Source organism: Gadus macrocephalus, chromosome 16, assembly GCF_031168955.1.
Source record: "Gadus macrocephalus chromosome 16, ASM3116895v1".
Lineage (NCBI taxonomy): Eukaryota > Metazoa > Chordata > Actinopteri > Gadiformes > Gadidae > Gadus > Gadus macrocephalus.
The window spans coordinates 10,948,560-10,969,677 of record NC_082397.1 but is presented as its reverse complement, the minus strand read 5'-3'; the positions used below and the strand labels follow the sequence as shown (position 1 = coordinate 10,969,677).

The 21,118-nt window shown below is 46.6% G+C and overlaps 1 protein-coding gene across 1 annotated transcript in view; it reads left to right on the top strand.

Moving 5' to 3' along the window:
- The first annotated feature begins 604 nt into the window (after positions 1-604).
- The window catches only part of lrfn1 (leucine rich repeat and fibronectin type III domain containing 1), an 85,796-nt gene continuing 65,282 nt past the window's right edge, over positions 605-21,118 (top strand). Inside the window, exon 1 of the mRNA XM_060074949.1 lies at positions 605-1,747. The gene's annotated coding sequence lies outside the window, so the exon portion shown is untranslated. The remainder of the gene's footprint in view (positions 1,748-21,118) is intronic.

Sequence of the window (21,118 nt, the reverse complement as noted above, 5' to 3'; positions counted from 1 at the left end):
ACACACACACACACACACACACACACACACACACACACACACACACACATCCTACAGATACATAATATACACAAAGATATCCTACACCCATGCCGATATATATCCTACACACATCCTACACACACACACACACACACACACACACACACACACACACACACACACACACACACACACACACACACACACACACACACACACACACACACACACACACACACACACACACACACACACACACACATCCTACGCATACACAACATACACATCCTACACAAACACACACACACACACACACACACAAACACACACATCATACACACGCAAACACATACCCTACAGATACACACACACGCACACACACTTGAGTCCATCTTGCTTAGTGTTGACGCGAAGATTAATTTTACATATGTAGGCCTAATACCATTTCAACAACAATCAGTCATGTCCGCCAAAAGACAGTAAATGATGACATCAAATGTAATCATAACTGTACCGAAATGGTACTTTGACTGGGTAAAAATGACATCACGTTGCTGCAATGCTGCACTTGCATCGAGGTGTCAAACTCCGTCTTCCTCTATCAATTAGGAGGACTCACTGGTCAACGGTTCGCCTGCTGGGAGGTGCTCGGCATGCCCATGTCATCATGCCGTGGTGAACGCACGCCTCCTTTATATTGTTCATCATCCGGTTATTGCGCAGGTGGGCTGAATGCTGAGTCGGGACACATTGCAAGATCCCATGTTCTCTCTCTGGGACCCAGTGAGATCCCCCCCGCCCCACCACAGCCACCACCCGTAAGCAGTCGACCGCATTGTTTTGTACGAAGGGGCGATGCAAACCGAGCCATGTATAACAACTAATTGCTCGCGTGGATACGCACCTTTACGACCCAAAGAAAACGCGCTTTACCCATTTCGGGTGGGACTGCTTTCATGTGCTCACACGATGGAAGTTATGGCAGCGGACGGCCACAGCACAACCACAGACCTCTTTTTATTCATTTGTGGAGTTAAGATGATATAAAGGCGTTTTTATTCGTCTGTTTGTGGGTAGTTGTCCACCTCCGTCCATCTTCTACGCTTTCACACCACTTGGATGCGAACACAATTCGGTCGGCGTGCTCGTGGATTTTTACTCGTCAACCTTCAACGCGTCCGCCTCGCAGGCTTCAAGATCACCAGGCTGCACTGCTCCCTGCAGCTCCGCGTCCCGCGTCCCGCTCTGCGTCTCACTCTGCGTCCCGCTCGTTTGGTCTGTAGCGATGGTGTGGAGGATGAGACTGAGCGAACACGAATGTTTCCCTCTCCCCGCTGGGCTCTAACCTCCTCTTCTGGGCTCTAACCTCGTCACCAGTCAGCCTGAATCCGTCTGGGTCTGCGTCACCGTCGAGATGTTTGGATGTAGGATTCCGCTTCCCATGTGAAAGTGAGACCCATTCTCCCTTCTGGGTCCCAGTTGGATGTTTTAGGTGGGGTTTCGACCCAATACAGGTAACAAAAGCGGGGCACGGACTGTGTGGATGACACTCGAACGCAACTGTTTACCCCTCTGTGGATTTTTTTTTTTAAGTCGACGCATCGCAGCCGGGCAAGTCTGTGTAATATTCGATTTGGAATAAACTCTGAGCATCGGAGCTCCTCGGTGAGATCCTTCTCCGATACGTGTGGGCTGCGTTGGACATCATGCCCGATCGGTCCCATTCTTCAACATCTGCCGAGATAGCCCACTTTTCCTGGCCGAGGTAAGTCATACTAAATACGGCGTAAAGATACGTGTGTGTGTGTGTGTGTGTGTGTGTGTGTGTGTGTGTGTGTGTGTGTGTGTGTGTGTGTGTGTGTGTGTGTGTGTGTGTGTGTGTGTGTGTGTGTGTGTGTGTGTGTGTGTGTGTGTGTGTGTGTGTGTGTGTGTGTGTGTGTGTGTGTGTGTGTGTGTGTGTGTGTGTGTGTGTGTGTGTGTGTGTGTGTGTGTGTGTGTGTGTGTGTGTGTGTGTGTGTGTGTGTGTGTGTGTGTGTGTGTGTGTGTGTGTGTGTGTGTGTGTGTGTTCACTTTGATCCTATAGCAGCGATGGGTGTTAAAACAAAGCGTTATTAAGCCCAATCGACGACCTGATTCCGTCTCCCATCAGAACAGGCTGTCCAGAATGTAGATGGCTGCTGATATGCCGCATAGGGTGTATAAAAACTACCACATGTACCCTCCTGTTCCACCGACATGTCTCCCCGTCTATGTATCATGCGTTATAGAGGTCTAGTTTGGGCTGATCGCATCTCCATGGACCATGATCATATCATGTCATGTAAGCCTGCATGCTGTCTCACTCCGAGGGGCGTAAAAACAACGATTCTGATGGAAGTTGAGATTCACCTCCTGCCTATTTAAGTTATCGAAGAACAGAGGGCCTATACACCAGTCCAGCCAAGTCTGTCTGCATCTGTCTGTCGATCTGCCTGTCCCTCTCTCTTTCCGTTTGTCTCTATATCTCCTGGTATTCGTATGTGCTTTTTCCAAACACCGGTGTTAAGTATTAATGGTTGAAATGGTGGAGGCTGTGCTGATAACGCGCTGCTGCTATCATGATCTGCAGACGCACTCCCCTGTGCGGCACATCGCGTCCACGAAATGAGCGCACACTGGCAGCACTGTTTGTTTAGGCGGTGCTCAGCATCTATCACGCACAACACCATCCCAGGGCGGATCACGGAGGCTGTATGGGAGCGTATGGGTTGGTTGGTGGTACCCGGGTGCGTATAGATGGTGTTTGGGCACAGCTGCATGGACGCGCTGGGAGGGCTGGGACTGGAGCGCAGCCGCGCAGGGGTAATGGATCGGGCGTGTCTGAATCAGCACGACGCCGGGTGTGCTCTCAGACTTCTTTAAAACCAGAAGTGGCTTCGTATTAATGCATTCATGTATTAATGATTAGGTGTTGCAGGACTGGCTTTCTAATGGGGAATGGATCTCGAAACTAACCACGTGATCATCCAAACACTCCCGTCTGTTTTTAGCCTTTTTATCAACGTGGTAAAAAGTTGTTCTTGATTTGTTGGTTCAGGCCTATAAAGTGTGAGCCCTCACCCCTTCATTTTTTTCATGCACCATCTCGCAATCGAAAATAATCTCTTTGGCACAGTGAATAGATGTTGGCAGCGCTTGAACAGAAGGTAGCACTATTCTCAATCATTTGTCGTCCCTGCGTGCTGTACTCATTGCCTATGCACGGGCGTTCCACCGTGTCAGCCGCTGTAAGAGAGTAGGGGGCTCCATTTACTTTGTGGCTATTTTATCCTCCTCGCTCGACGCAAGTGTTCAAAGGGGGTCAGTGCATGGTCACTGCACTGATCTCCTCGGTTTGAGGATGTATACCACAACAAACGGTGGGGGTGAGGGGTGAGGAGTATGCAGGCATGGGGGGGGGGGGGGGGGGGGGGGTGCATAGCCATTAGACCGAGGTGAGGCTGAATGTCAGTGTGTGTGAAGTGAAGGCAGCGATATGGGTGTATATGTACGTGTGTGGGGGGGGGGGGAAGCAGCCCCAAGGGAGGGTTAAGGCATCGAGCGGCCATCGTGGCGTAAAGGTCTGAGAGCCATAAGAGCTGTTCTGCAGGCCAGCGGTTCTAAACACGACAGAGTGCCAGCTGGTTCTACAGCAGCCCTCTCCCCGGTGCCTTGTGGGACTGGATGTGCTGCGCTTTCCCAGTTTAGCCACCAACTCCCTCCAGTGTTCTTGGCTAAAGATATACAGTGGAATTAAATGGAAGGATACTTCCAGCATCTGTCTGCCACTCCCCGGTGTAGGCTTTCTCACGCGTACATCACGCCACTTCTATAAGCACTCCGAGACCTCAGGTGTTATTTTAAGTGAAGTGTTTTATGGTATAGACTACACATACACAGTCCCATCACTGTAACTTAATCTGAGTGCGAGTACTATGTATGTTATTGACAAGAGTGTCTTACCTTTAAACCCTTGCCACATCTGCATAAATATCTCTCTATATGTGCATCATGGGGGTTTGAACGTGCAGAGCGCTCAGAGTCTAACGAGTTGTACTCTCTGGTGAGTGGACGACCCTAACTCTCTCTGTGTGTGTGTGTGTGTGTGTGTGTGTGTGTGTGTGTGTGTGTGTGTGTGTGTGTGTGTGTGTGTGTGTGTGTGTGTGTGTGTGTGTGTGTGTGTGTGTGTGTGTGCACACGTGTACGTGACTCAGTCTTTACCGACTACTCCCCTAGTTCTTTAAGAGGTGATGATCATCGCCTCTCGGGTGTGTCATCCTGTTGCACGGTGTTGCAGTAGCAGCAGCTCTGGGTGGTGGTGTAAGAACTACGTCAACTCTCATTACCAAGCATTACCCCCCCCCCCCCCCCCCCCCCCCCATAAAAACTCAAACACTCAGTGTGTGTGTGTGTGTACAAAGCACACTGTACAACGCATCTCTCTAAGCAGATTACTTGCATAAAGAGGCTCCACAATATAATGTATAGCAGAGGGTGAGGGAGGGAGGGAGGGAGGGAGGGAGGGAGGGAGGGAGGGAGGGGAGAGTCTTCCACTTGCTGCTTCCTCAGAGAGTGTACCGGGCCGTGGGGTGAGATTAATGGCTTCCCTCTTGCGGGTCCGTCCGTTGTGTTACAGCAGCTGTTGTGCGTGCCTTGTGTGCTGGTGTCATGTGTTAAAGTCTGCAGAGGCACAACTGATATGTGGGTAATCGTCTCGTGCGGCCACGAGAGAGAACCAGGCAGGGAGGCTGTTTATGGATTATTAAAGGGGACAATACCAGGCAAGTTTATAGAGTTGATTAAAAACACTTTTGTCCTCGACGGGGAGGGGAGGGGGGAGTAAGAATGCGACTTTCCAAAAGAGGGCACACAAGGCCATATCTGCCTTATTTTATGTCTTGTGATGTAAGTGGGCCTTTGTACCCCGAGAGACGTTTCTCCCCTCGTAAAAAGGCCAGGGTTCGTCTATGCGGCGTTCCGTCCTCTGGATGTTTCCTCTGACACTCCGGGCCGAGCATGCGGTACAGTACAGCCCTTGTGTGTCTCGTGTTCATGTGTCACTGACAGTAATTCGCTCCTGTCAAAGAGGAGAATGGCTACAATATTTGTCGTCAATGGGAGGAGGTTGAAGCTCATTTGTGAGATTTTGATGTGATGAGTCATTTTTTGTAGGGTTGAATATCATTTCAGGGAAAATTGAACCATGTCAAACAAACTCACAATGCGAACGCATTCATGTCAAAGAGCATTAGCATTCATGTTTTTGGGTGCTTGTTGAATTAATAACCACATTTAATAAAGCATAAATAAACAATACAATGCAAGAACACACAAGAAATAAAAGAAATGCAAAAAAAAAAATTGAATTTAAAAATACGATTCTTCGTCTCTGCATCCGAGTCGGGTTCAGCCAAGACGGTGTTAGGCCATGTCTGGCATCCTGTGCGACAGCACAAGTGGAACTGTCAAACAGGATGGGGTCACGATGGATGGTATCAAGGAACGGTTCAGTCTCGTTTGGGGTTTGCGAGATCCTCTGTGCTTTGCACTCCTCTACCCTCACATGAATAAAACACAATCGCACTGAGGGCAACATGTAAGATGCATCACCTCTTCAGCAGAGGCCTCTCACAAGCTTCACCGCGGGATGACTTCTTCTTTTCTTTTTCTGTACTAAATACAGAATGGATATCTCTAAAAAAAGAAAAAAACTCAAAAGAATGGCCGAGCAGCTGGAGTCTGTCATAGGTGTTCATACTTTTCTGATGTTTCCTCCGAGCCAAAAGAGTTGGAATAATGAATTTCCCCCCCACCCCCCCATCCTCCTCAAGAGTTTCACCAAGGCCAACTTCCTTATTGTACGCCCTGAAACTTGAATGTGGGCCAGGAGCATTTTCTGTCATCCCAGAGCTAGCTCTGGCACTCCTGGCTTCACCTGATAAAAAGGTGGAGGGGGGGGGGGGGGGGGAGAAGGAGAGAGAGAAGTTACAATACAGGGAACAGTGGTGCCTATAGGGCAAGCTGGCAGGAAGTACACAGTGACTTCACATCGTCAAATGGAGAGACTGAGTGTTAATAGACCAAAGAGCAGCGGAGGTTCAGCAAAGGCCACTGAAGAGACCAGGGAAGACAAAGAACGTACGCCAGGACATCACGGGCTGAAGGGGCGAGGGGGAATGTCCTGTCATGATAAAGGTCTACGAAATATATAAGTACATGTCCTTCACTTTCAAGGATACTGTGGGGGATGATGGTCTCACACACACACACACACACACACACACACACACACACACACACACACACACACACACACACACACACACACACACACACACACACACACACACACACACACACACACACAGCGAGCCCCATTGTTCCCCATATAAATCCTCGCCCTATCCCTACACGCGGGCTCTGCTGTGGCTGGCGACCATCAAAGTGAGATAGAAACGTCTTCGCTGTGTTCGAGGCCCCGAGCAGAAGAAGACAGCCTTGGAAGTCCCGATGGGATGCGACCAATAGCTTTTGTTTCTTCTGCCCGCCAGATAACAGCGTTTTGGGGGTCTCCCGGCCCCCTGAAGAACCCCGGGCCCCTGGCAGGCGTGCCCGGGGGCGACGCCGCCATCGGCTGTTGTTTTCATTGGGGTGGGTGTCGAAGGCTCGGGGGCACAGAGGGGACTTAATGGAGAGCGGTGATGCATATTATAAACGGGGGGAGGAGGGAAGATGGCTGTTTGTTTGGGAAGAATGCATCGAAGCGAGGGGAAACGTATGACCCCCCCCCCTCTTCGGGAACAAAATCGATTTCAACCGTGATTTGACTGACGGCTTCAGACCGTGTTGATTTCTTCGGTTTTATCCGAAGTCCCCCTTTCGTTCGGCTTGTGTGAGATGTGTAGTACACAAACATACATGCACACACACACACACACTTGCGCACAAACACCACTACACACACACACACACGTACACACGGCAAAAACGTACATGCATGTAAACAGTCTGAAACACTTAGAAACACTGAAGAACCTGTCCCGATAAATGTTGCATATGTATTCTAGGATTTTACTGCTTTTAAGACCAGGGGCCTCATTTATAAAACTGTGCATGTGTACAAAGGAGAAATCGGTATGAAATATTCAGAATATATAAATAGTTTCCATTCAACGTTATAATCTCCTTGTTTGCATGACTAGCCTATCTAGTCATGCCCTCTGAGAAACCACGGTCATCCATAAAAAGTATATTTGTACATATACCAAGAACTGGGGACTGCGTAACCTTCTGTTGGCAGTTCGCATTGGAGCTGCATTCAAGACAGATCCATTTGAGACCGGAATAGCCATCTTTGTGGGGAAGGTTGAAGAGATGCAGAAAAATTAGCAACCTCAGCACATGCTTGTGTGCGCATGGAGGAAATGCTACAGAATTAAAGACTGGGCCCGATGACTTTCTTTTTCTCTTCTTTTGGAAGATGCTGTTTGATTTTGGTTAAGCATTTACTGCCTGGGTTAAGAGCTCCCTCAGAGATGCAGAAATAGTCCTGTTTGATTTTGTGTTGGTGGGAATCAATGTTTGTGTTTTACAGTATTTGCTGAGAAAGTTTTATTTTATACGCAAACGGACCATTCATGCACCTTCTCCAACCAGTCCTTATTAAATTATTAAAGCATGCAGATTACCGTGACAGTATTCATTGATTTGTATATCAGTTAGTCATATTTCAAGGGCATGTTTTCCAATGAGGCGCCAGTGCAACGCTGGGAAACATCTTACTGTTCCCTCCATAAATCATCTGCCATTCTGGTAGAAGCATACTCTCTCTCTCTCTCTCTCTCTCTCTCTCTCTCTCTCTCTCTCTCTCTCTCTCTCTCTCTCTCTCTCTCTCTCTCTCTCTCTCTCTCTCTCTCTCTCTCTCTCTCTCTCTCTCTCTCTCTCTCTCTCTCTCTCTCTCTCTCTCTCTCTCTCTCTCTCTCTCTGTGTTTGGTGTTGTTGTTATTTGAAATAAAGGTTCACATCCAGTCCAGAGCAAGGATAGTGTTCTATAAATATTATGTGTCGGGTACTACTACTAAAGCCTCCTCTGTTATTATTACTGTTCCCAGCATGTTGGGGGATGGTATCTTGCTAAAAAGGCCTCTGGATAATGCCAGGCTTTTTGGTTGCATGGGATAAGTGCGGCCATTAGTAATAATATATAGGCTAGATGTCTGCACCGCAAGGGACGTTCAGCAGACTATGAGAGCAGACTTTCAACCTGGGTTATAATAATCCCTTTCTCCCCCTTTTTGATTGGGAGTTTGATTACAAGGTGAAGGAATGGTGAAGGCAGGAGCTCCAATGACCTGAACCACTTCTGCATCCATCTGACCCAAATGCATGCAAGAGATAAGGGTTTACACTCGTTGGATGTTGTTTCCCTGATCCTGTTTGATAGCACGGCGCGTTTCCCCGGCTAATAATAAACGGCCCTGGGGTTCTGACGATACCTGACTGGGGAGGTTTAGCTAAAGGGTAGAGGCAGGGTGTTTGTGTGAACATACAGATGGTTGAGTGTTGGGTAGCCTACCTCTTTTAAATGGTTGGTGGGGAGTTGTTAGGACATTGGAATGCCGGTTCTTCTGTTTTGTATATTTTAATTTTTTTGAGTCTGATTCATACAGAGTAGACCAACTCAGTGAGCACATTAAGCATGTGGGTGTCTCGATGAATTCTGCAAACCATCTTTTATTTATTTTTTTATGCAACACAGTACATTTAACCAAGGGCATCAATTCTGCTTCAATTATTGCATTCAGCTTGACGCTATCGCTGCGTCACTCCCACCTTAATCCATACGATCGGTCTGATTAGATCGACTGATCCAACGAATATTGATCCTATGTTTAATGATCATCTGAGACTGTCTCTCTGTCTGTCTTCTGACCGTCTGCCTCTCGTCTCTGTGTCTCACATATTCATTTTCCTGTTCTGCTATTCCAGCAGACTAATTGCTTACTGGCCAGCCTGTCTTGCGGTAGACATTGGGCAACGAGGCACTAGTGGAGACGTAAAACAACCGCAGTGAGACGCGCAACTAACAACAGAAAACGAGTAGACCGTGACTGTTTACCCCCTGTCGACCGCAACACCGTACCGTTGTATTTCCTAAATGTCTTCCCGCCTCCTTCAGGACGCTAAATCACCAGGAGTAAACATCACCGCCCACTTTACCGCTCGGCCTTCCCTGAACACGCCACGCCACGCACCGCGCGCTTGTAAGACCTGCCAAGTCGGGGAGTGAGCGGCTTCGGTGGAGAATAAGTGGAGTTGTGCCACGTCCAGGCACCGATCCGTCAGTCAACACGACAGGGACCCCCGCTCCTTCTCAGGGTTCTGCATCAGCGCGGGGGGCGGAGGGCGGCGGTCAAATTGACTTGCATGAGACGCGAGCGAAACGAAAAACAGGAACGTTGCCACGCCGACGCAAACCTCGTCGAGAACAGTGGTGACACGGCCGTCTCCTGGCATGCCATACCTGTCCGTCAAGACGCATCGAAACGCGGCGAGCTGTCAGCGCTGTCGCGGGGAGCGAGAGCGGTGAGACCTACCCCCCTCCCCCGTTGGAGAGCCACGTGTTGATCAGATGCTTGGGGAAGGAAGGAAGCCACCGTCTTAGTGTCTAGGCAGAACGCCGAGGCGTTCACGGTGAATTCAAACTCTTGGAGGCAATTAATCCGTTTTTGACTAAAAGGAGAAAAATGGAGCGAGCACACACATGGTTTTCTAATGTGCCTGGAAGCCCTAATGATCATGATGATGGAGTTAAATGACCAGCTGATGGTAACATGCCACTGCATCCAGTCATTGGTGGCCCCGGCTTTATTGACTGAAATGGCTTCAGTTATAGCAGCCATTAGTAATGGAGTACCGCACATTCACATTGAATGAGAGGCAACCTTGTGACTTTTTTATTCACAAGGGTATTCTAGATCGTTGCGTCTCCCCTGGCCCACTTTTTTTGGTGATGTGCTTATAAGATGCTTTTCCGTCCTGCCTCTCATTCTTACAGACTAGGTTTATTATTACTACATATATATTATACTGAAATCTCTTTGGTTAGTGTACTGTCAAATATGGTTTGTACTGTTCTTTTCATTTCAAGGTTAAGCCTGTACATTGAGTTGTTTCTCATCATGAACAACGTTTCGGATTTATTTGCTCGCAGCAATATCTCTGATAGGAGGCTATATTTCTTTTTGACCTCATAGTTATATAAATGCACTGTGAATTCAATAACTGCCGCCGGTTTGACAAGACAAATGGCACCCCTGACCATGCGATATTGCAAATCTACCAGAGCTGGCCTCATTGGGAAAACGGCTCAGAATAAGTGGGTCAGGTGCATGGTCCGAGATCGAATGGTAATGGGCCGCACGGCCCGCCACGTGGCCGTCGATGGAAGACTGAGATGAAGAGGAAGAAGAGGTGTTATCTGGGTGAACGCACTACACTAAGGAGACGGGTCAGAAAAGAGCTGACCTCTGGATACCTGCAGTGGTCATCCATGCGCCTCGTTCCTGGAGAACGGGATTTAATAGACCAACAGAAGCTGCTGTTTTCCAGAGTCTGTTTTCCAGAGTTTCTTGTGTTTGTGTTGGAGTGCAGAGCTGTTTGTGTACAGGTACCCCTGGTGATCTGTAATCACACATTTCACCAAATGTTTCCCGTGCCTTGATTGTGTGCGGGGGTGACCTCGTGTCCCATCGTAACCATGGCTACGATAAGCGGTGTGTAAGGCGGTGTAGGCACGCATGAATGGATGGACAGAAGTATTATGGGTGGGTAGACGCACGCATGGACGGCTTTAATGCACGTAATAAAGCGAGAATGGCTGTAAAATCCTCCTTGAATCACCATGTAAATTACCAAATTCTGACATCAGGGATTTCTTTATGGCATAGTAGTTCGACCTTGGAAGTGTCATTGCGAGGATGTTTCATTCCTTGATACAATACAACAATAACAAGTATATTTATTTATTAATATAAAGTCATTTATGGACGTATATATATGAATCCATGAGAGTATATCGACGTGTATGAAAGGATGCATTAGTGTGTGGCGTCGGGTTTCAGTGCAGTAACCCTCACACTCCGACTCGGGCGAAGATTCAATTAGAACAGATATGTTCTCCGTCGTCTGTTTGGTCTGATGTGTCTGGCAGAAAGGAAAGCGTTTCCCCCACATCTTTTTGTCCTGACGGGGTGTTTTTAGACGGGGGCAGCTGACAGAGAGAGGGACTTGCAGCCTGCTGTCACATGAATAGCTCCGGGCTAAGGTCCATTGTATCGGAGGAAGCAGAAGCTGTCGTGGATTTCATTGACTTTAAAGATACCCTTGTGGAGATGTTTCATCGTCACGAGAGGTTTCACTTCTTTATTTATTAATGTTTCTGAAGAGAGACGTTCACACTGTAACAATGGCAACAGATACCAGAACGCTAACATGTGTAGTATAGCCTGCTGGTTAACTATTGGAGAGTGGGGCGGGGTTAGGGGGATGTTTGGCTTAATCAGGTTAACCAGATGAGTCTTAAATTGTTTCATGAACATTATTAACAGAAAGCGCCGCCGTGCCTACCAGCATGTGTAATCAACAGTCAGTGTTGCCACAATTTGTGATATTTACGGCAAAATCATTTCGAGAAAACTACTGCCCTGATTTTTCTCAAACAATCAAGTAAACAAGAAACGCTAAAAAGCGATGAAAACCCCCATCGAAAAATAGCACAACCCAGAACCCGCGTGCTAATCAATTGAAATTAGCAATAAGGAAGAGCGAACAAAAGCCATGCAAAGCAGATGCAATTTTATGTGTGACTTGGGGGGGCTGTGTAGCTCTCAGCGTGGCTCCGGCTCTAATCAGGGGCCCAGCATATGGCTGATGGCCCGCAGCCCTGGTGCTTCTCTGGTGCGCGTACAACTAAGAAAATAAAGACTGTGTCATGGTTTGGTGGGTGTCTCCAACACGCCTACCTGATGGGACACAGACAGAAGTCTCCCTTCCCTGGAGCAGGTAAAGGAGTGAAACTAGTATGACCATGGGGGTTTATTCAAGGGCATTGTTGGGTACAATGTTGTGCTTTGAAATTCTTCCGTATAATTAAATTAAAAGGTACTTTGAGCGTGAGTGACGTTTAACTGTGTGTGTTACATTTTACTGCTGGTTGTCGGCGATCCATTCTGAAACATGCCCTGATTGCAGACTTCTGACTTGACAGTGTTTTAAATCGGCTTTGACGAACCTTGATAATGAAACGTGTGCAAAATGTCATCCAAACTTTTCCCATTTCGAACAATAAGGTCAGCTACTGCAATGAGCGTATCAATAGTTCATTTTAAAGCCGTTGCTCAAAAACGTATCTTCATAAGTGCTGGATAGCGAGTAGAGTTGTTAAGTTTGTATAGTAGCATATAATACAGTATTTGACTTGGTTTAGGAAAAACGCATATATTTTCTTGTCTGTTACATCACTTGGATTTTCATAATACAATTTTGAATAAGTTATGCATCAGAAAGGAAAGACAGATTTTGCCATGTTTGTGTTAGGAACATGGACGCCTTTTAGAGTGCCAGTACACGATATAAGTGTACCATAACTATACATATTAGGTGCTCTGAAGGAAACATATTATTATCCCTAAATGGAGTGATGGCGTTGATATGCTGACTCCACGCTGTTAATGGAGCCTCAGAGAGAAATCTATTTTTAGGAAATGTTCACAATTCATTTGCTTGATTGACAGCGCACCCATTTGGAAATCACATTTATACAAACACACAATCGCCCTGTCGCCTTTCGTTTCTCTATTTCCGACCGTTTTATAGTATTTAAATATTCAAACCCTTTCCCTGATCCGATCCTTCCTTCCCCCCTCTCTTTCCCCTTCCCCCGATTCCATCCACAGTAACAGACTTTTAATAGGAATAAGTAATAATTTTTCACATCAAAAATGCATTATGGATCCACAGTTTGAGCTTACCAATTCACGCCCGGGGCAAAGTATAATGGAACCATGAACTCAAAGTTTCACAGCCGTAAGTATATAGAATATTGCTCCAACAAGTGCCGGATATAAAGGCAGTCTTTTCCGGCCAAAGAAATGGGTATGAAAAAACTAAGTGTAGGGAACATTATGGTATCTTAAAAAAAGGTCAATATCCAGGTGCTGTTCTGTTCCCTAAGAAAGAGGCTGTCCATGAATAATTAGTTCAGTCTGAGCTTAGTTGCTAAGAGGCTTAGGAGGCTATGAGCTCCAGTGTAAGCCGGCTTAGGGGGGTAAGTCTTGTAGACCAACTACTGGCATGTTCTCTTGTGCCTACCACTCTACCACGTACCACCAGTGCGTTGATACAACTCTAGTTTCTCCAGTTTGTCGTCTGTCCGTTGATTGATTTAAACTTTATTATTATTATTGGGTTCTGCTGTGCCGTCAGCCGTGGCGTCCAAACTAATTATCATGGCGATGAGCAACTGAATCTGCTTTCTTCTGATATTTAAGATGCTGCCACGACTTAACATTAGCTTGTTAGCATGGATCATTCTTGACCTTGATTCAAATCACCGGGGGGAAAGAGACCATTTAGAAACCTGAAGGATATTTCCCCCAAAAAAGTGTTTGTTTTTGGGGAATCACAGGTCTTCCATAAGATCGTTTTTCCTAAGATATTTTCCTATAATAAACGAGTGACCTTTTTTGTCCGGCTTCCCCTGCCAATTGTGATGAAACTGTCAGATGTCCTGCAGTACTACCTGTGGCTCTTCCTCAGACATGATTAGCTCTCACCTCTGACCAATGGGCTCCATTCAACGGCTGTGTCTCCTGATACAGCAGATCTCTGCACTCACGCTAGCACACGGGAGGGGGAACCTTGTTTTTGTCTCTAAATCAACATAGCTCCTGTGCAACTGGGCTTCACATGAGGGAGGAGGGCCGGGGACTCACTGGCACAAGTCATTCCTCCTCATTTGATTTTGTCCTTTGTCCCTGGCGTAGCGATCTGTGTCCAATGGCGGCCGTGACTTTCACCCAGAAGAGAATAATAGAGACTTATAGATACAGTGTCAATAAAGGGGCCTGTGCACTCGTTGATCACGTTTAATGACCGTTTTGCTCTTTAACCAACACTGTGGAAAGACTTGTTTTTACGGCGGTTACCTAAGAAGAGAAACAAGGCTAATAAAATATTCTTCCTGCAGGAGATGCAGAATTAGGACTTTAACGCCATCAGAGCCAATGGTGCATAGCGCGCCTTGCACTGGAGGCAAGTGCCAGCAAATGTTCCTGCTTGTAATTTAGCCAGAGAGATTTCTTCATCCACCATTTCCCCGTGAGATCTTTTTATAGAACGACGATAAAGTCTCCATCTGTCGTGATGGTGCTGAAAATAGTTAGAATAGTTATAAACCGCATAAACGAGAGAAGAAAAATAAAAAGACGCCCCCGTTTTTTTTAATGACCGACGCAGATGAGATGTGTGGAGGAAATATGTTTTCAATTCAGTGTAATTAAAAGTGTTTTGCTTCTCTCCGCGGCGGTTTAGGTTTGTTAACCAACCGTGATGGACAGAGAACCCCTGGGCAACCTGTCCACAGATGGCGAAGGTTATTTAATGTACACAATAATGCGCGAGATGTGAAGTAGCTAGCTAAACACCCATTAGCATTTATCCCCCACTGGCTACCAATATCTGTTCTCAAAGATCACACCCAGGCCGAAAGAAAATGTAATTCCTTTGGCAAGGAGACCCGTTTTTCTGCCGGAGGCCTGAGGGGCCGCACCTAGTGGACGCTGGTGGTAATGGAATCAGGTAGTTGTATGACCCAGGACTCATATTGCATATTGCACGGTTTCACTGCCTCTCAACCCCCCTGCCTCTCCACCCCCCCTTAGCAAAGCCAATTAGCTGAATGTGCAGCTATTTATGTCTGTCAACTTAATTTTAAGGCTATGCCTTAGCACAATGTCTCATTGTGTTGTGAGAGGAATGACAAAAGCCATCGTTGGAAGTGTATCTCACGCAACAATGAACATGGTGCTGAGTAGGGAGGTCAGGGTGAGTTCAGAGTGACTTCTGTATGCATCTCACCATTGAATGTTTTGCCCTAAAAAGAATCCTGTCTGACAAGCATACCTTAAGTAACCCGAGTTCCTCAAGGAAAGAATGTCTTTAGCTGAATTCCATGTACGCACAAAGCAGGACTGCTTACTGTTGGTACAGTAAGCTGACAATATCCTCCGAAAGCCTTTTTGGCGAGCTCAGACGAAAATCCCCCCTTTCCGAAACAACAAAAACTGCTGCAGCTTTTGCATTGTGTCGCTGACTAGGAATCAACATGCATGTCTGCTTAGCAACTTGAGGGATGTCGCTTAGTAACCGTTTATGGTTATGCGCTGTATATCTTAACCACCAGTTGTCAACAACTCTGCCATCATGTCGGATATTTCGTTGAATCTGGATTTACGTTAACTACTGCATGTAGTTATGCTGCTGGTGGGCTGCAGCATGTATCATCCCGACCTATTGACTTCCCCAGGGAACATGCAGCAGTGCTTTAAGCGATGACAAATTTCACTAATTGTTGTCCCCGTGGCGGTTTGGCAGTGTGCGTTTTGATTTGAAGCTTTAAACTCTGATGTAACCCTTCAGTATCGTACAGCTCGCCACAGCCTTGGGCAGGAGGTAACACTGCATCCATTATCATGCACATGTTCTCGAGGACGGCAAGTTGTGAATTAGTATGCAGAGAGCTTCCATAGCTTACCGACAGTGGCCTCGTAATTGAGTAAAATAGAGACTGATTTGGGGTTTTGTCTTGTAATAAATTGTGGCTCTCACAACAAAGAATGGAGATTAATAATAATGGTTGCGTCTTCCCGGGCTGTGTTTAGTTTAATTCAGTATTTTATATGAGACCACCAACTAGTTAGTAATAGATAAATTCTCCAGCCAATATTTTTTATTGGGAATAAGTACATTGTTATTTATTTGTAGTCAACCCCAGACATTTCATTAGATAATTAAACCTTTATGAGCTTAGAAAATGAAAGCAAATACTGGCAACAATTTTGACAAACTGCCAATGTTTTTCTGGTCTCTGCTCCAAAAAGCTCACACATTAAAATATCCGCGATAACGGGTACAATATTCTCCATGGTAAAATACCCCATAGAGCGAGACAGAACAGTCGTTCATGGATCATTTTCAATGACAATTCATAATACCAACAATACTTATAATTCACAAACTCATAACGGCGCGTAATTAAACGACACCGTGGGAAAACCGAAACGAAAGGTCACCGCTTTATTTATTAGGCTGTGGTTCGAGAGAGCGACGTCGTTGTGTCACTGTGTCCCTTGTCTGCAATGACTTCCCACTAATGACTCGGCCCACTGATGTATTCATCACCCGGCTGTTGCCCAGAACATGGTAGTACCCGGCAGGGGGGCATCCGTCACGCTGTGCTCCTCTACACGTTTCCTCCGTGCCCGCGGTAGGCGTTCAACACCACAACCGCACACGACTTCCTCCACAACACCCAGACACGCACGCGGCCCTGAGATCTCCATCATCGGGCCCCGGAGATGCTGTTGAGCCAATCCCCCATCAAGAGAAACAGATCGGCATTTCCAGCGATAATGACGAATCAACCAACCGCCAGCAGGCAGGGAAAAAAGGGAATCTTCATGTATTTCGGTGTGGAGTCAACTAGTTTCTTGATTGGCATTAGCATTGGAATTGTCATGGGACTCTGAGGATTTGCAGATTCAGGGAGAGAGTGCTCCGCGGGAGTTCAGTGAAGGGTGGAAGTATCGGTGTAGCAGCAGAAGTGATCCACCCCCCGGTGTCTCTCGTCGGCCAGACAACTGATTCCTGCCGGAGCTTTGTACCGGCGGCGGCTGTGGATCTCGTTAGAGGTGTGATTGAAACAGGGCAAGGCAGGGCCGCTGTGTTTGACAGATGGAGGGAGCAGTAAGATTAGCTACAGGTACTACTGAGACATGCTGACTCCGCACATGCGACTTCTGTAATGACTTTAGGGCGGTGGGAATCACAGTTTAGCTAATGCAGCGAGAGTGTATTTTAGCTGGCAATGTGTGGCTAATTGGCGATTGAAGTTGACACATTTTCATTTAATGCAAACTATAATTTAGCTAAACAAACATTTCAAATTGGTGGTTGGCAACACTAAAATAAGATTTGCACAAAATAAACGTTGTCTCAATGATGTAGAATAACACCAATGCCTTCTGGCTGTCAACACACCAGCAGGGATGGACGTGTTGGATATTGTCTTTGGATGTTGTCAGACAGACAGGATAAATACCTAAACGTGTACATATACTGTCGATGCATAAAGTAAATGGATGCATGTGTGATGGCACACATTCATCATAAGACGTCTTGGAATGGTTTCATCCTGGGCTGAGGGATTGAATTAGGGCATGGCTGTCACCACCTCCGCCATTAAAACATGATCCACCATGCAGGCCAGTTTCAGGGCTGGGAGATGTTGAATCTCTAAAGGGGGGACATCTGAGAGGAGAGTATCTCCATCTGTCAGGAGAACAGTTTGCCTTTCAACCCTGCCCTCTGTGCCCTGTGTGATCTGTGGCCACCGGCTGTGTAATGGATTCTGTAAAGTGGATTATGTAGGAATTGTACTACAGTCCGACCACTAAACCACCACTACGCCCTCCTGTTAGGAATTCATCAGATCTACAATGGTGGAAGAATGAAAGAGCCAGAAGAATACGGCTGAAGCAGGCTGCTTCCGTCTGAAGCAGGCTGCTTCCGTCTGAAGCAGGCTGCTTCAGACGCACAGAACTGGGTCTTTATCCGTATTATTAGGCTAAATGCAATCCCATGAACATTGCGTAACTTGCATTACCGAGGGGGAATGGTTTCTGTGACCAGAAATATATATTTAGTACCTTCAAGTGAGTGAGAGAGGGTGAGAGAAAAAAGGAGAGAGAGCCTGTGGGAAAAAAAGAGAGAGGGGAGAGAGAGCGCGAGAGAGGCCATTGTGGAACAGTATTCCCTAATGCAGACCAATTTAATTTGCTCTCAACGGCCGATTGAAATGTCTTTGAAATTGAGATTCAGATTGATTATCTTTAAGTTGCTTAAAAAGGACGGCGCTGCCTCACTTTAACCTCTCTGCCTCGCCAGTCTCCCCCCCGTCCACCTCCTCTTGTATTTAGATGAGGAACGCTCTTTCTCTCGCTCTTTTTCACTTTCTCTCTTTCTCACCCTCTCCTCCTTTATAGCCCTCTCTCGTTCCCTCGCTCTCTCTTAATCCAGGAATAATGATCACAACCTCGTTTTGCCTTTTTCTTCCCTTTCTTTTCTTCCCTCCACTTCCCTTCGCCCTGCTGACATTAGCCGAGGTTTTCCCTCTTCTTGTCTGTTCCCACGTCTTTTAGTGGCAGTGTGTCACCTAATTGCACTCCCGGTGGGCTCCCTGCTGGCTTTACCCGGCTGGAAGATTCCCTGAAAGGATTCTTTCTCTGTGCTCCAGGGGCCATCGTTCACGGGGCCTCTGGAGACGGATTCTGTCCTGAGGTCGCGGCGCGCTAGCGCACTGCAGCGCTCGTTAGCATCCCAGCGCTAGGCAGCGCCTAGCGGAAAACTTCAAGAAATGGTTTTCCCCCTCGAGACGAAACATTAGTAGCACCTACCTACGTCTTTTATTTTGTAATTTGGACATTTGTGATGCTAGTCAGGAATTCAAGAGCTAAACTAAACGGGAGTATTACAGTAAAACCATTTGGATTTTTACCTTGTTCAAATGTGTTATTTTAACACAATTGTATTGTAATATTTAGTTATGCATAGCTCTGTGGGCTACTATATTTAATCACAAATTAATTTAGATTAAATCATAAACATTCAGGCGTATGTTGTTTATGTGTCGTATATTTCATTAAAATTGTGCATTCAACCCTCTCCAGTAATCATCTCACATACTAAAGCGGGTCAATACATTTTATAAAACATTTTCAGATTATCCTATTATGTGCAGAAAATAAAGCTTTGCTCATTACCTTACAAGGCACCAAGGGAGAGCTTACAGAGATGTAGTGCGGTATCAGAAATGTCTTTACTTGCTTTATTCTCCCACTGGCTGCTAACATCTGGCCTGGGACTGCTCCAGCTGACTGATGTTCAGTGGGAACCAGTAATCAACAGGACGCCAACTACTCCTTCAGCAGTCCAAGCCTCTCCTTACCTGAGCACAGCCTCTCTTAAAGACTACCCTGCTCGTCCTACACTGATCACTTTAAGTAACTTTCACGATGGGAGTAATGGACTGCACAATATTGCAGTAACATTCAGTAACAATTTTGCCCAGCATTCACCCATTGATATACACATTCACACACCGGTGGCCATGCAAGGCGACAGCCAGCTCATCAGGAGCAGTCAGGGCGAGGTGTCTTGCTAAGGGACACCTCGCCACTCAGCTAGGAGGAGCCGGGGATCGAAGTCCAACTTTCCTGGTACCAGCCAACCCGCTCTACCCCCTGAGCCACATAACGCCTAGATGAAGAAAAATAACAACAATATGATACGGTGTAGTCGATTATCCCGTTGAACAGGAGTATCTTTTTTTCCCCTCCACCTTTTGTTATTTACTGTTGACTCCCAGCGTTAGAGCGCCCCAGGGGATAATACTTGTCTATAATTGCAGTATAGGCAACACGTCAACCAGCAGACCACAGAACAATAGTTCTGTGTTACCATGTTACCTGTAAGTGCTTACTTTTTTTGCATTTAGTTAATTGTTTGATTTATTCTATGTAAGCCTTTATTTTACTTTTATTTTACTTTGTTTATTTTATGTTATGTTATCTTATTTTACTCTAACTCTGTCGTACTTTACTTTACTTTGCTTTACCACCTTTGTATTGAAACTGTTGCTCAGTAATTTTCCTCGGGATAAATAAAGCTTCTTGAATCTTAACAGCAGTGAGGAGGCCAGTGTGTGGACGGATAGCGATCGACGCTGGTCTTTGTGTGTGTACTGCATCACAGCAGGCCATGGCCTCCACGCTGCTCGACCCTGCTCCCTGTATAGCAGGCCTACGTCATTGACAGTAACCCTCTCCCTCTTAGTGCTCCGATGCCTCGTGGTAATCATTCTTTAATGGACCACAGAATGTGGGCTCAGGTTACGTCTCATCTCTCGGCTGTCCAATGCCATTTCCATGAAACTATTATGTAGCAGGGATAACAAGGCCGTGCAAGCGGCGATCGGCTATGTGACCTCGGCGTAACATCGTTTTCGGGGGGTACTTGCGGCTCAGAACTAACACGATTAATAAGAGATATCGCTGCAGAATGGAACATGGTAACTGTGATGTGTCCGTCTATTATCTGGGTCTGTCGCTGGGTCTTTGAGACACGCCGTGATGGCCAGGTGGACGAAGGGACCGCTCCGGAGGATTTAACCCGGACACGGGCCCGCGGGACAGCTGCCGATGGCAGCAGAACACAGGCCCGCTTCCATGGGAGGTTTGCTTAAATGGGCTCATTTAAATTCCGTCTCTGTCAGTCGGTGCGTCTGTTGGAATTACAGAGGGACTTTCATTTCCGTGTACAAGGGGTTTCAAAGACGGGGCTTTCCTTGATTCAAGGTGTTGGCAGCTGCATGGGGAAACACAAGAAAACAGAAAGTGCAGCACCGAGATGGGTGGCAGGTGAACACACAGGCCTGCATCATCACATGCAGAAGTATAACATCAAACACACACATATCACATATCACACACATGTACATCACACTTGCACACACAGGTAAGCATCACATACTACACATGTATACATCACACACACACACACACACACACACACACACACACACACACACACACACACACACACACACACACACACACACACACACACACACACACACACACACACACACACACACACACACACACACACACACACACACACAGCTGATCTCCTAATGCAGTCTGACAAATCCATGATATTGGCGCTCAGTTATTTTTGCACATGGAGAGGGCCTGCATTGACACATAAAAAATATGGGTTT